This window comes from Euprymna scolopes, chromosome 9 (assembly GCF_053919585.1).
Source record: "Euprymna scolopes isolate OS-2025 chromosome 9, ASM5391958v1, whole genome shotgun sequence".
In the NCBI taxonomy this organism is placed as follows: Eukaryota; Metazoa; Mollusca; class Cephalopoda; order Sepiida; family Sepiolidae; genus Euprymna; species Euprymna scolopes.
In genome coordinates, this window is record NC_136490.1 from 69,826,058 (window position 1) to 69,841,775 (window position 15,718).

General features: G+C 28.7%; 1 protein-coding gene across 17 annotated transcripts in view; it reads right to left on the bottom strand.

Annotated features, from left to right (window-relative positions):
* The window catches only part of LOC145284706 (uncharacterized), a 2,222,015-nt gene that overhangs the window by 149,912 nt on the left and 2,056,385 nt on the right, over nucleotides 1-15,718 (bottom strand). The gene's annotated exons all lie outside the window — the stretch shown is intronic.

A 15,718-nucleotide genomic window follows, 5' to 3' on the forward strand; every position in this document is an offset into this window, starting at 1 on the left:
ATATATATACATATACAATATATATACACAATATATATACACATATACAATTTATATATATACAATATATATATACACACTATATATATACATATACAATATATATACACAGTATATATATACACATATACAATATATATATATACAATATATATATACACATATACAATATATATATATATATATACAATATATATATACACATATACTATATATATACACATATACAATATATATATATACATATACAATATATATATATACATATACAATATATATATATACATATACAATACATATATATATACATATACAATATATACATGCAATATTTATATATACATATACAATATATATATATGCAATATATATATACATATACAATATATATATATATATATATGCAATATACATATACATATACAATATATATATACAATATATATATATGCATATACAATATATATATATATATACAATACATATACACAATATATATACAATGTATATATACAATATATATACATATACAATATATATACATATACAATATATATATATACATATACAATATATATATATACATATATATACATACAATATATATATACATACAATATATATATACACATACAATATATATATATATGCAATATATATATATATATATATATATATATATATATATATATATATATATATATATATATATATATATATATACATACAATGTGGTTCATAAAAATTGTGGGGTCTGTATTCATTCCTGCACCGAAAGTATGGAAATAAAAAGTGATAAAAAAAAACGTTTACAAGGGATTTTGATATAGATGTACATTAGAATACTTTGATAAGTATGTTTCAACTGACAAGGGATGAGATAATAAAATCGTGGGGTTTACGTTCGCCCCTGTACTCCATGGATATATGACACAAACTTTAACAAAGACTTTTCAGAACTTCTTACGTAATTATATTTTGATAATTATGTTTCAGTTTTAAGAAATATGGTATAATAAAATAATTGGGTGTTCGTTCGTGCCTGACCTCCATAGAATGTAAATATGTCACAAAGTTTAACAAGTTTTTTTTTAAAGGGGCGAGGGTCCACAATAACACCTTGAATTTAATCTTAATTCACGTTAGCTTTTATTTATTTTTTTTAGTTGAATCACATTGTGTCGAATAAATTCACCTCAGTAATTCACATTGTTATTAAAGTGAAAGCCAAAAAAAAAAGTCGGAACTTTAGACAATTCTCGGACCAATTTTTGCATAACTCTGTTTTTTTATTCTTCTCCACTTGCACTTAGCACTATTTCAAAAATAGATAAATAAGAAAAAATAAGAACGACACTTGTTATCGTGTCAAAAGAAGGAAAACATCCTGCTCACATGATTACGTGTCTTTTAAAAAACATTTACGTAACCTTTTTATTTTATTTATATATCTGTTTAAGCCTTTTTTGTCAGTTTACTAGAAGGAATTCAGTTGATTACAGCTCTTTCCGCGTGTTCTTGACATTACAATAGTACAACCCTGAATCCGATGGCGCAATACTACACCGTCCAATACTGTAAAACTGAAATGAAGCTGTTCTGCTTGAAAAGGGCGCCATTTTCATCTTATTCATATTTGTATCGATTCTTTGCTTTAAAAAACTAAAGTAATTACGTGTTTACTATTTCAATATCCAATTTTGCTGTTTTGGATTATTTTACTAAAGTAAGTAAAGCTTCATTATTTTACAAAACTGTTTTTGTTTCTTTGGTTTTGATATTTCGTCGATATTATTCAGTAAGAGTGTTTAGAAGAAAAGCCAACAAACGACTACCCGAAAAAATAAATATACAAGATATAAATGTTACCATAGACAATAAAAGTTCAGTTCATATTATTTTTTGTTTTGAAATAGTTTTTCATGCTCTTTACTTCAAATAATTTCAGCGAACCGAAATTAAAACGAAATTTGTGGCGATAACTGCTTAAATGAATTTTTATATAAACTACACATGCCATAATCGAATATTCCTCAAGCACAAAATAACGGAAAACATTAAAATATCTTAAAAAATATTCCTTCCGTTGACGGAACTCTAAAATTGTTAAAACAGAATGGTAATGTGCCCCTCCTTCAAATTGAAAACGGGGCTCTCCATTGAAAGCAGGCTGCCATTTTGATTTTTTTTAAAACGGTTCGTGAATTAAAAAAAAAATTTTTACAAACTACTTAAAAATACAAACCAATGAACTTTTCTACCATAAAAGTAACTTTTATTGATTTGGTAACATTTATTTCTTGTATATTTATATTATTATATACATAAAATTTTCTCTTTGTAAGGAAATATCATTTTGTTGGTCACTCTTGGCTACAAATGGAAACAAAGTTGATATAAAAATATAGTTTCGCAATAATTATCTTTTCATTCATCATATTTTGCTTAGAGTAAAATTGTTGAGTATCAAACCCTATCTCATTACAACCCCCTCCTTTTACTTACGTATCATATTTCATCATTCACAGTCCATTTTCTGTAGGCTGTTTTTGAACCAAGTCAACAACGGATACGTCTACTATATATATATATATATATATATATATATATATATATAAACAATATATATATAAAATATATATATATTCAATACATATATAAAATATATATATATTCAATACATATATAAAATATATATATACAATATATATATATATATATAATATATATATACAATATATATATAATATATATATACAATGCATATATATAATATATATACACAATATACAATATATATATACAATATGTATGTATATATATTGTATATATATATATGCAATATATATATAAATACTTATAGACAATCTGTATATGTTATATATAAAGATATATATATATATTGTATATATATATATATATATATATATTGTAATATATACAATATATATAACACACATATATATATATATATATATATATACAATAATTATACCTTATATATAATACATATATATATATATATAATACATATATATACCATATATATAACAGGTCCTTGATATGACCTTAAACTATATCCGATGGTGATGCCCCAGCTCGCAGGCCTTAGGGTGTGTGGAGCCAAACTTTAATTGCCATTGCTCCAAGGTCCACTCTGACCCGGAGTGATAGTACATGTTAGGATCCGAACTATGGGTTAAATAGAATACGACCTAAAAAACAAATATACTATATTAAAAAATCGTTCTTCAAAATCACCAGATTCGGCATTAAATTACATGAAATGTGTTGATATGCCGTAAAACAAAATAATAAAACCAAACCATATATATAATACATATATGTACATACAATATATATGATACATATATATATACACACACAATATATATAATACATATATATATAATGCATATATATATACAATATATATAATACGTATATATATACAATATATATATAAATGTACAACATATATACAATATGTATATATACACATCTATACAATATATATGCATATATACAATATATATACATATATACAATATATATATATATGCATATATACAATATATATATGCATATATACAGTATATATATGTATATGCACGAGTTCTAAAATAATATTTTCTACTTTTTCAACCCAAACAAATCATACGGATTGCAAATTGCATTGCTACGGTTACTATACTCATGCATTCATTACCTGAATTTAAATTCTCTTATGCAGATATTGACGGTATGAAACTCTAAGAAAGAAACTCCTGTCATGAACCTTAATCAGAAGCAGAGATGTGTCATTGAATTCATAAATGTGTCTTGAAAATGAAGGTGTGTATGTAGAAAAATCAATTCTGGAATAAAACGATCACTAATTTTAATGATCCCACTCCGGTTTTCATAGTTCTTCCACTTGTAGAGTTAAAACATAGGAGGCTTTATTATTGGAAGCACCACTCAATGGCATAGTAGATTAGATGAAATAAAAATCGGAAAAATACTTTCAATAAATAAATTCTATGTGTATACATATTTCATACCTCACTATACATACGTGTGTGTATATTTTCACATACACCATTACTTGCATATATTTTCAAAACGAACGAGAACATAATCAGGAGGCTTTAGGATGACCTTAGGAAAAAATGTCCTTGCAATATGAACCTGGGTTTAATAATTTGCTGCCAATTATTTTTATGTAAATGGTTTTATTCCCAGAATACTTTGCAACAGCCTTGAAGCAAACTGACAAAGTAAAATGATTATATGTCAGTAGCAAATGGTTATAATTCCAGTTCCAGCAAACGATCTGAAACACTTTTTGATATTTCATTCCTTATTCTAAAAAATAAAAACAAATTTCAGCTATTCATTTCATGATGTTCGCTTCTCGTTTTCTTCTTAAAATATCTACTTTTCAATTTGAAATTACTTTCCGACTAATTGAATAAGATAATATATCTTATTCACTTAGAAGAAATTTATTAAATAATTTATGCAAAAATAATTTGAATAATATGTTAATGTACAAATTTTTATGATTTTGTCTGTAATTTTAAAATGTTTTATTTTTATTATTTGTATTATTCAGGCTACTATATTGGAATTTTAACTATGTTTCAACTAATGTACAATTCAATTTTTTTCAAATGCATCTTTCCAAATTTGAGAATCTCTGTCGAAATCGGAACTTATGAGATTTTGAATTGAACCATTTACTTATTTCACAGTGGTAGATTTTTCTTGTTCCATTAGCCATGCTTAGTTAAGTGTGAATTAGTTTATTCTTAGTCATTATCGCTTTTTGTAAGGAATGAACTCTCATCTTCCAGAAAATAGTCCAGTAAAATTGTTTATTAGTAAACGCTTTTATCCTTTGCATAATCTAACCTTCCATTTGTTTTAGAAGAAACTATATCACAGAAGCTAATTTCTAATAACTTGGTCTAAGCACAATACACATTTGTCAAAATAATCAGTATTGACATTGTATAGAAAACATCTATAATGAAAATACCAACATGCTAACTTTTGAAACAGAGCAGCATGCTAATTTTTGAAATCATTCAAAATAAGAACATTACCAAATTTTAATGAAGTCTTCAGTATTCATTCAATAAATAATATATTTTGTAAGAAAGACAAATGTAAATATGGTAAATTTCATACAGAAGTTAATCAGATGTGTCTTATCTTTGATGCTATTGTTATAAACGATCATTTGCACTTGAATTGAGAGTATCTGTTCTTTCTTTGATCAAAGAAGGAGAGGTCATTTGTGGCGGGTAATTTTTATTTCTGTCTCATCCAGAACGCTCCCTTTTTTGAGAGCTAGCTATTCACCACATAGGAAAGTGACCGTGTTTCTAACTTTTCCCTCATGGGGATGTAAGTAAATGGAAACTTTTTATAACTTGTTTCAAGAACATTTTACAAAAGGGGGACACAAAATCATAATAAGGGTGACTTGGGGATCTTTTGAAACCATTCCTGCAGAAATCTACTGCATGATTAGGGTCCAAGTCAAAACACTTGTAAGTAGGTAACTTGGCTCAGTGACTGATTATCGCTTTGTTATTTTGTTAAGTATCATCTTCATGCTATAAATTACCTCCTGTCCTTCCGAGAAAAAGACTTTTATAAGTTTCCTCCCTTTTTTCATTATTCAATTGTCTTAGATACAAATACCATATCTAATGATTTATGAGAAAATAATTGGAAGAAATATTATTGTACGTGGCAGAAAATTGAAAGTTTTAAGTCTGTAATTTTAAAAAATTCCAACAATTTTCTTCTATTAGTTTCGAACCAAATAAACAACTGTCTTCGCCGACAGACGTTAAAGTGTCATAATTTAGCTTGAACACACAAGTTATTTGTCAGAAGAAGTATTATTAGTATTGACATTATTATGACCATATCATATTATATCTGTATGTGTGATTGTCTGAATGGTCGTATAACCATTTTTGCTTTCAAGGAAAAGATGCATCATACACCATGTAGTGATTTAAAAGTTACAGAATTTATAAAAACAACGTTTTCAATTAAAAATCTTGAATATATGTCACATAAGTACAAAATGAAAAGAAGAATGTGGACCTTGCAACATTCTAACTCTCACTTTTCTCTTATTTTGTCTTTTAGTTCTCACATTTTATGAGCAGTATTTATGATAAAAAGGGAAGAATTGTATGTTGAGATTTTCAATAGTCTTATAATACTTATCATTCAACTGTAAATCCGTCGATCTTATCAACCCTTATAAGAGTTTGTTTTTACCTTGTTAATTAGTAATTTATTAGTAAAAAAATATTCCAGAGTAAAACTGGAAGTCCTATTTCTCATCTTTGCCTATATTCTCTAACTGTCCTAACTATGGCTGTACAGCCGATGTTCCGACAATTTCTTTGGAATATTTTAAAGGGCTTTTAGAGTACATTATATGGAAGCAATTTTGAACAGTCAAGTATATCGAATTTGCATTGAATTTGATCAATAGTCATGCAATTCGAATAAAGCAATTTAAATTTCTCCTTAAGATTCCTAAATCTTAAGTCTTAAATTCAGGACATGTTTTAGAATCAAAATTATATAATAGATTTGGGTCAAAAGTGGAATAAAAATGCAAGATATAAGGTATCATTATATATTGATTTTAATCTCGCGAAAAGAACATAAAAGTGGTGCAATGTTTTTTTTCTAATATATTTTATCAGTTTATGGATTATCTTCTATAATATAAATTCTCATGTTCAGAGGAGAAGAGGTCCTCGACGATGTGTAGTTTTTATTTTTCTTCTATCAAGAATGTTCATTTTTTTGTGCTGGATATTCACCACATAGAAATTGGCCTCGTGTCTCACTATATATATATATATATATATATATATATATATATATATATATATATATAGTAAACTAGAGGATGTATACAGCGTTGCCCAGTATTAAACATAACGGTAAATTTCTTTTAAAAATGAATTAAAAAATAAACGTAAAGAAACTGAGTCATTTGCATGCGAGTCTAATGTTTTTACTAAGCAGTACATTTCTTCCAAGTAAAAAAAAAATACTCGAGCTGCGATCGAAACTAAAACCTAAATATGTGAGCTAAGTACGAGAACCATTAGGCCAGCTCGTCACGTCTTTAAAAAGTGTTTTCAAACCTTGTGAAACAGTTGACAAACAGATAAAAATCCGGTGATCCTAAGTAGCAATTTTTCAATTTTGATCCCTTATCAGTCTTTTTTCTGAATGAAAACTGATTAAAAACTTTGTCACATGCCTGAATACCCTATATACCAAATTTCATGTCTGTAGACTAAAAACTCGTTAGGTGTATAGGTTGAGAAGTGTCATCACGCCAACAGATATACTCACTTTTATAGATATATAAATTAAATGTTTCATGCAAATACATAAGTATAAATCGATCGGGCAGCACATGAATAGAAGCGTGTGTGTATATATATATATCTTACACATATTTTAAATAGACATAGATAAACGAATATAATTATATACATTTTTATATATGCTTGCCTACAAACACATATTTTCATATAAACATAAACGAATAATATATATATATATATATATATATATATATATATATATATATTAGACAGCTCTGGGTGCCTATATTTCTACCTTCTTTGGGTTTTTTTATTCACTTAAATGCAATGTGAGGAAAAGCAACAATGCTAATCAATACAGAAGTGAAATAAATCAAAATCCTTTGGTGAACCATTTTTTTGGTTTTGTTTTAACATCATTTTTTTCTTTTTCCTCTCCATTTTTAGATAAATGCTTTTATTTAAATAGCATCCACGTATTTGCAAATCATTTGATGCCAGGTAATTTTAGAGATAGATATGTCTTGTATGACATTTTTTTCAAAATTAATTAACATTCTGAACCATGTTTAGAACATATGTATTTCTGTTTTCAAGTATTTAATAATTTTCCAGTTTTAATGTAGGATGCCCATTAGTTTCACCCAAAATTCTGAGTCAGAAAAACAAGAAAAGCTACACAATAATGAAAAGCAAATATAGAAACATCTATTCAATGAGAAATATATAATTAGGAAAAGTTGAAATATTTGATTGATAAATTTTCACTCTCATATCTACGTGATTTTTTAAAATAAATTTATCAGTACATTCTTTAAATTTTATGTTAAGCAGGGTAAAAGCAAAAAGGATTTATTACGCTTATTGTGGAGGTTGTTATATGAAACAATTTCTCATTTAACCTTATCTTCTGATGATAAGATGTAGTACTTATTTAAAAATACCTAGAAGCTCAATAATGTGCTGACTTTTTCACTTGTGTTAAGCTTTTCAATATCATATTCTTTCAACTAGTAACTCAGCCTTGCTTGATCAAAACAAGCCTCACCTTGAAAATGCATTCTATACAACCAAATAATATACTATTAAGTGACATTATCGGAAATTTTGTGCTGGAGATAGAGAGCAAAAGAAAATTTACAGAAACTGAACATTGTCGTCCGTTTCCGTTCAATTTATCGTTTTCAAGCCTCTCGGATGGCTTTTAGCTTTAGTAAGGAAGGCCAGAAATTAATCATCTATCCAACAGTGTTCAGTTTCTGTACACACATACACACACATTATATATATATATATATATATATATATATATATATATATATATATTAGTAATCGTCACTTCTTGACAGAAGAAGACCATCTTTGTTATCCATTTCCATGTAAATTTTAAAATATTCTTTTGATTTTGTGGATTTATTTTATTCGTTTTATAATTTGGTTTTATTTAATTTTATATATATATATATATATATATATATACATTTATATACACATACATATATACATATAGAGATGTGATCGATGCATTTTCTATCTTCTGTGGGAATGAAGGTGGCTCTTCAGACTAGCCCTCCTCTTACGCAATCTATTGCAGAGGTCACACTTTAGCCGAGATTGAGGGATGCCAACCAGTACTGCCTTACTGTGGACCTTTATATGATGCTTCAGACGTCCACTTGATTTTCAGACCATAGGGCAAATAGAACATCTGTGCTCCACAGTGTTTTCCCGTCAAAGAAAGACTAATTTCCATGTGATAGCTTGTGGCTAGGTAAACCAGCTCTAGTTAAAGTCATTTTACCGAATAAATCATAGACGTGGGTTAGCACAAAAGCTTCTGACAGACCTGACATATTTGACAGATTTTTCTTCCAAATATCACGCTTAATTTTTGCATGATCATATTTTTTTTTTCTCAAAGCTATCACAGCCATGATAACCCATGAAGCACTCTCCCAGCTATTCACGTCGATACTGAGAGCTTTCAGATTATCCTTGATGTTGTCCTTAAAGTGTTTCCTTGGCCTGTGTAGTGGACATTTTCCTTGTATAATTTCACCATAAAACAAGCGCTTCGGTAATCTGTTGTCACCCATCTTTGTCAGCCCAACTCATCTGGTTAAGTATAATCAACTTTTCGATACATAGTACGTCAGCTCGCTTGAGGTCATCCATATCAGATGTAAAAGAGTTCCACCTGACGCCCAGAATGTGTCTCAGAAATTTCTGGTGTACTCTCTCCATGACTTTTATGCGCCTACCATAAGATGTTCAGGCTTCAGAAGCATATATATATATATATATATATATATATATATATATATATATATATATATATATATATGTGCACAAACATTTTTAAAATAACAAAATTTTAATTGATTATACATATAATTTTTATTTTTTTTCTGATACTTTTGTGCAAAAATGAAAATAATCTATGATCCATACACATATCACAACGGTTTTGGAGTCTTTGTTTAATGAGTTTCAGTTGAAAAAAAATACAGGTGGAAAAAAGAGAACCTCAAAAATCAACTAGGAATTAAATGTCACAGACTGCATTGTATCACGTTAAGCAGTTTTAAATGTTATTACTGTTTCATATTTGATGTTATTCAGTTGCAGGTTCATGGGTTTTAACGAAAATAGCTTCCAGTATATCTATTTTATGTATGGTTTCAGAATGTATAATATTAATGTTATTAACTAAAATTTCTCTTAAATAAAAAGGTGGAAGTCATGTCTTTGCAAATGCTGTTAAATTGAGCTAGAATTTACAAGATTCATAGTGAAGAGGCAGGATAAGGTTGTTAAGCGAATGTAGCTATACCCTTTATTAATATTATGGAAGTTGTATTTTCCCAAATAAAATTTAAATATGTTATTTATAAGTTTAAATGCCATTTGGAATAACCGTCTTATGAACTAATATCAATGCCCGAGTGTTTTACATACAGACGATTAAGAACCTGGTTTCACAACAGCGACATGGAGATATAAAACGTTTATATGACTAGCATTAGTGAAAAATTTTGATATGTACGTCTAACCACACTGATGAAGTAAAACTAATTTATTTTTAACTTTAATATAATTTTGTTAATTGTTACATTTTTAATCAATATCTTGTGTATGGACAAGAAATGCTGTGCTTTGTTATTTTCATGATATTTTCGTCAATTACATTATTTACTTGTATATTCTAGCCATGTGATGTGTCATTTTTGTTAACTAGAGGGTGTGTGATTGACCTAATGGATACTTCCTTACACGATGAAATCAGTTATGCTAAGTTAACATTTTAAAGTAGACCATTTATCAGCCAGCTTTGTAGGTCATTATTTATCTATTGGGTTCTAAAAAATTACCTTCCGGCTATCCTGTTTAGAGTTCATGTGATCAAACGGTAGTAGTGGGGTCTCGTTTAGGTTTATTTTTTCTAATAGTTGACAGAAAATAAGGTAGTTAACTATTCTTGGTAGAAAGCGAAGTCATAATGCTTGTCAACACTTTCCCGGGTGATATTGCAAGAGATCCAAAAGCAGGTAGCTCACTGAGAAGTTTATTAATCAGTACTCGCTAAATATCGACTTATGTTTAACACTTATTTTGTGCATGATGTGTGCTCCTTAAAGTATTTCCGGTGTGGATTACTGCGTCCAACACCTGGACTCCAACTGCCATGCTAATATTTCGACTTTAAGTTGAATTATTTTGCCATTGACATCAGTTAAAAGACTATCTTTTTTTTACGTGATTCTACATTCTTCTCTCTTTTTGTTATTATTTACCTTTATTATTCGCTTTCCATATGTGTTTATATGGCAATAAATAACCGGGTTAATATGCCATTGGACAAATCAAGACAGTTGACTGACATGACACAAAGGTAGGAGCATAAATTTGACTAACATGACATAAAGGTAGGAGCATAAATGAAAACGATCTAGGCCAGTAAATTAAATATTTTTTTCACTTCAGAATCTGTTGTAGATTACTGGCAACAATGAAAGAACATAAAGAAAACCAACGAGTAGAAACATTGGCAATAATCATTGTTTAAAAATGGTTGATGTTTCTAAAATGTAGTATTGGTCTTATTTATATTTTTCCATTTTAGTTCTTCATAAAGTGATTCTACATAGATGTTATGAGTTGAATTCGGACCAGCTAAGATTAGTTTACTTTTGTTGCCATTTTCTGTCAATTGCTTCAGATTTGGCAGAGAATATGTGCTTAGTGAATATACACGAACAATGAATATGAAGAAAGAAACTAAATTGTTTTACGTTTGTTTTGAGTGTTAAAAAGCATATTCTTTAACGAGATAATAAAACATAACACCGGAATATTTTTTACAAAAAATAATACCCTCTAAACATTTTGGTGCCGAGGTTTAATTTTCTATATATTCATTGGTATGGCTTTCTAAAACTTAACTAATTAACTGATTCTAGATCTCTACCAGTCATGGTATACAGAGTAAGTTCAGTCCACACTAGTGCATTAAATAAAGATCATAGTTTAAAATTTCATATTATTTACTATAAAATATACAAGAGAGTACATCGGGCGCAATGTAAGAATTACAACAACTAAGATAAGCACAGTTTGAACAATTGTAAATTCTCAAAATCATGCAAATATAAATAACAAAGAATTTGGAAAGAATTCTTACATTTTTCTTTGTTTGTTTAATTATGCCAAACTTATGTGCACTCAATCTCACCATGATACAATCTCGTAATCTGCACAGCTACTATAATTTTTATTTTTTTAAATCTTTTTTCTTGTCCAAAAATATTTTAATAATTGAACGTCAAAGAGCAAAAACACATTCAAAAAGTTTTCGATAGAATTTTTTAAAATTATTACTTACTACATATCTGATACCAAATTCGTTTTTGCAAATATCCAAAGTTTATAAAGTAAGCCTGTATTTAAGTTTTTACCGTGATCTTTAGAAAATTCTAGATATTTTTTGTATAGCATTTGACATTTAAAAACTGCATGCAACTTTGCCAACTTAGAGATTTTCTAATGTTATTATGGAGGATCGTGTGGTATTTTCAAATTTTCAAGAAATTTAAAGCTTTTTATTACAGGAAAATACAAAATGGTTGATATATAAGACTGTGTGAAAATTCTTACACAAATGATAATAATTGTTGAATAACTGAGCTACGTATGGTTATACATTTCAAGGATTCAGTATTCATTGTATGGACAATGTGAGAGCAGCTATTCTGGAGATTTCTAACATGGAATCAATCGTTCTTCCAAATTTTTCATAGCATCTGTGTATTCTGAATAATAGGTTATCCCCAATGTTCAGATATCTTTATATTCTAACAGAATTACATGAGCATTTTCGTGTCCTGGTTTACGTGGGTGTATTCCTTACTCCTATGTCACTTACATTTGCAATACATAAAATACAAAACTAAATGTCTTAAATCCTTTTCTTAAAGAGTATAACAAAATTAAATTTACTATAATGCATTTCAATTTCTACTGCCATTTTAGTCTTTTGTTAATAGGTGAAATAAAAGGGGATGAATGATTTCAAATGTGAAAAAGTATTTAAGCTGTCAAATAGAAAGTAATTCTTGGTTTTGAAAACTGCTAGTAAATCCTCATGATGATCGTTCCAAAAGTAATGCCTCTTATTTTATTCCGTACAAATAGATTAAAGGAGATTGCAAATTGCCTTGTAATGATGACTGAACTTATGCACCCATGACCTGAAAGTTTCATCTCTTTATTGCAGATACTGACAGTGTGAAATTTTAAGAACACAATCCCTATCATGGACGTGCATCAGAAGCAGAAATGCGTCATTGAATTCCTAACAACAGGGCATTGCAAAATGGTGGTGAATATGTAAAAAAAATTAATCCTGGAGCACAAAAGATCGCTCGTTTTAATGGTATCACACCTGTCTTCGTAACTCTTCAACTTTTTTAGTTAAAAAATATAGGAGGCTTTGATTTTGGAATGACCCTCATATTAAACTATTAAAGTACATTTAGCCAACATGGCTCATCCTTACTCCTAGCAGTTGTGTTCCAAAATCTATAATAATCGGTTAATTAGATCAGGAGTGAATACACATAATAAACTTAATATAAATAAAGACAATTTTTGTTTCGTAATGTATTAATCAGTTAGGTCATGTTGACAGGGTCATGAATTCGAAAACTTCAACTCCATTCGAAGAGATAAACCTCCCCTCAAAATACAATTATCTTTAGGTCGCTCTCAATACCTGAGATGAAATCCTGGTGATTGAGCCATTCTTCTACTCTGATCCTTACTTCAGTTAGTTGAGGATTGGAGAGACCCGATCTTGTCACATCATGTACTAGTATTTATAAGTCCATCCCGTGCGATATTATTCAGTATGATTCTTTTAAAAATCAAAACCTTATTTTTACTTTTTATTTTCTTCTTAAATAGGTAGATACTAGAAAACGATGACTGAAAGTCAGTTGTGATGAGAAAAAAAAGAAAAGTATCACCTAGAAAGGTTTCAACGAGCAATGTAGGGAGTAGTGTTTTCTAAAAGTAATGTTGGAATCCTCTCTGTAAGATTTCCTTCTATGAATAAAGTAAGTAATGTTTTCTGTGAATAATGTTCCTACTTTCACTTTAGGATTTCCTTCTAAAAGTGATGTATTTTCTGGAGTAGCGGTTTCTGAGAGTAATGGTGCTAGCCTCGCGATGAAATCTCTGTCTTTTCTCGGAAAAAAACGTATTTTAAGACCAAATATATTTTAGGAATATAGCTGCATTCTATCTACTTATAGAATTATCTTTGATAACTTTATTTGACATAAAATAACTCAAAAATAGTAGATATGCCGTAAAACATAACCAAACCATTAATTATATGTATTTAAAGTATTGTTCATCGTTTTTTATGAGTTCTTGTATTTTTAATGTTTAGCAATGATTGATATCATCTGATAAAAGATGGAAATAGAGCAGGTGCAATTCTTGAAGTTTTAAATGTTTGATTACTTCTAAAATGCTTAGCTTTCAGACAATCCATATACTTTTAAATAATTAATGCTGTCATTATTTACATTTTTATTAATCTCAGACTATTTTCCTCATCTTGATTTGTTTTTATGTCCACAATGTTTCAGCGATTGTATGGTTCTGCTTTCTTAAGAAGCCTTTTGTTATACTCTGTGACCTCCCAGGAAATGCTTTCAGTTCTTTCCAAGAGTCCTTTATTTAATCCACTAGGTCAACCTGCCTAAACACATAACCCAGACTGTTTTTCTCTACTAGGTTAAGAGATACTTTAGAGCAACTGTTATATAGAAGTTGTGAATTCAATACTTTGTAAAACAACATAAGACAAGTTAGTTAATATCTAAAATACCATGGAATGTCTAATGGGATAAAATGTCTAATGGGATAAAATGTCAGGGGATAAAATGTCTAATGGGATAAAATGTCTAATGGGATAAAATGTCTAATGGGATAAAATGTCAGGGGATAAAATAAATCGCTTGGTTTGAAAATTCTCAGAAATGGTTCTTAAAGAAGACTGAATACAATCTAAAAATTCCGGAAATTGGTTGAATGATGAACAAAATTTTAAGTATAATAAAAAAGAAACATAAAACAAAGATATAAGATATGTATTGATTAACTATTAGGTTGACGAGAAAGTTCTTGCGGAATTTTTTATCCTAATTTCAAATTATGTATTTTTATATAAGTTTTCAAGATAATATCTTTACTCTATGTATAATTTTCAAACACGTTTTTCGCTCTATCTAATCGTTTAAATTACTATCATTTTAAAACAATTATGTCTTCTTTTCAGAACGTTCTTATTTCAATCCAAGCTAGGCTTAAAATCTGCTGAACAGCTCGCGATATAAACGAACCGTTTTGCCCAGGAGCCACTACTGAACGCACAACACAATGGTGGTCTGAGAAATTTCGTGGTGGTGATGAAACTCTTGAAAATGATGAGCATAGTGGTTAAGCATCGTATGTCGACAACGATCAATTAAGACCCTTAGTCGAAGCCAATCACAAATGCACAACTGTTCGAGAACTTGCTTTTGAATAAGATGTAATGTATACGACGATTTCCAACCACTTGAGAGATTGGAAAGACAACAAAAAAATCTTGATAAATGGATACCTCACGAATTGAACAACAACCAAAAAAAATAAATAAATAAACGCCGCCATGAAGTGTTATCTTCCTTCCTTTTACGCAACAAGAACGACCCATTTCTCGACCGGGTTGTGGCTTACGATGAAAAGTGAGTTCTTTACAACAATTGGCAACACTCTGTTCAGTGGTTAGACGCTGATGAAGT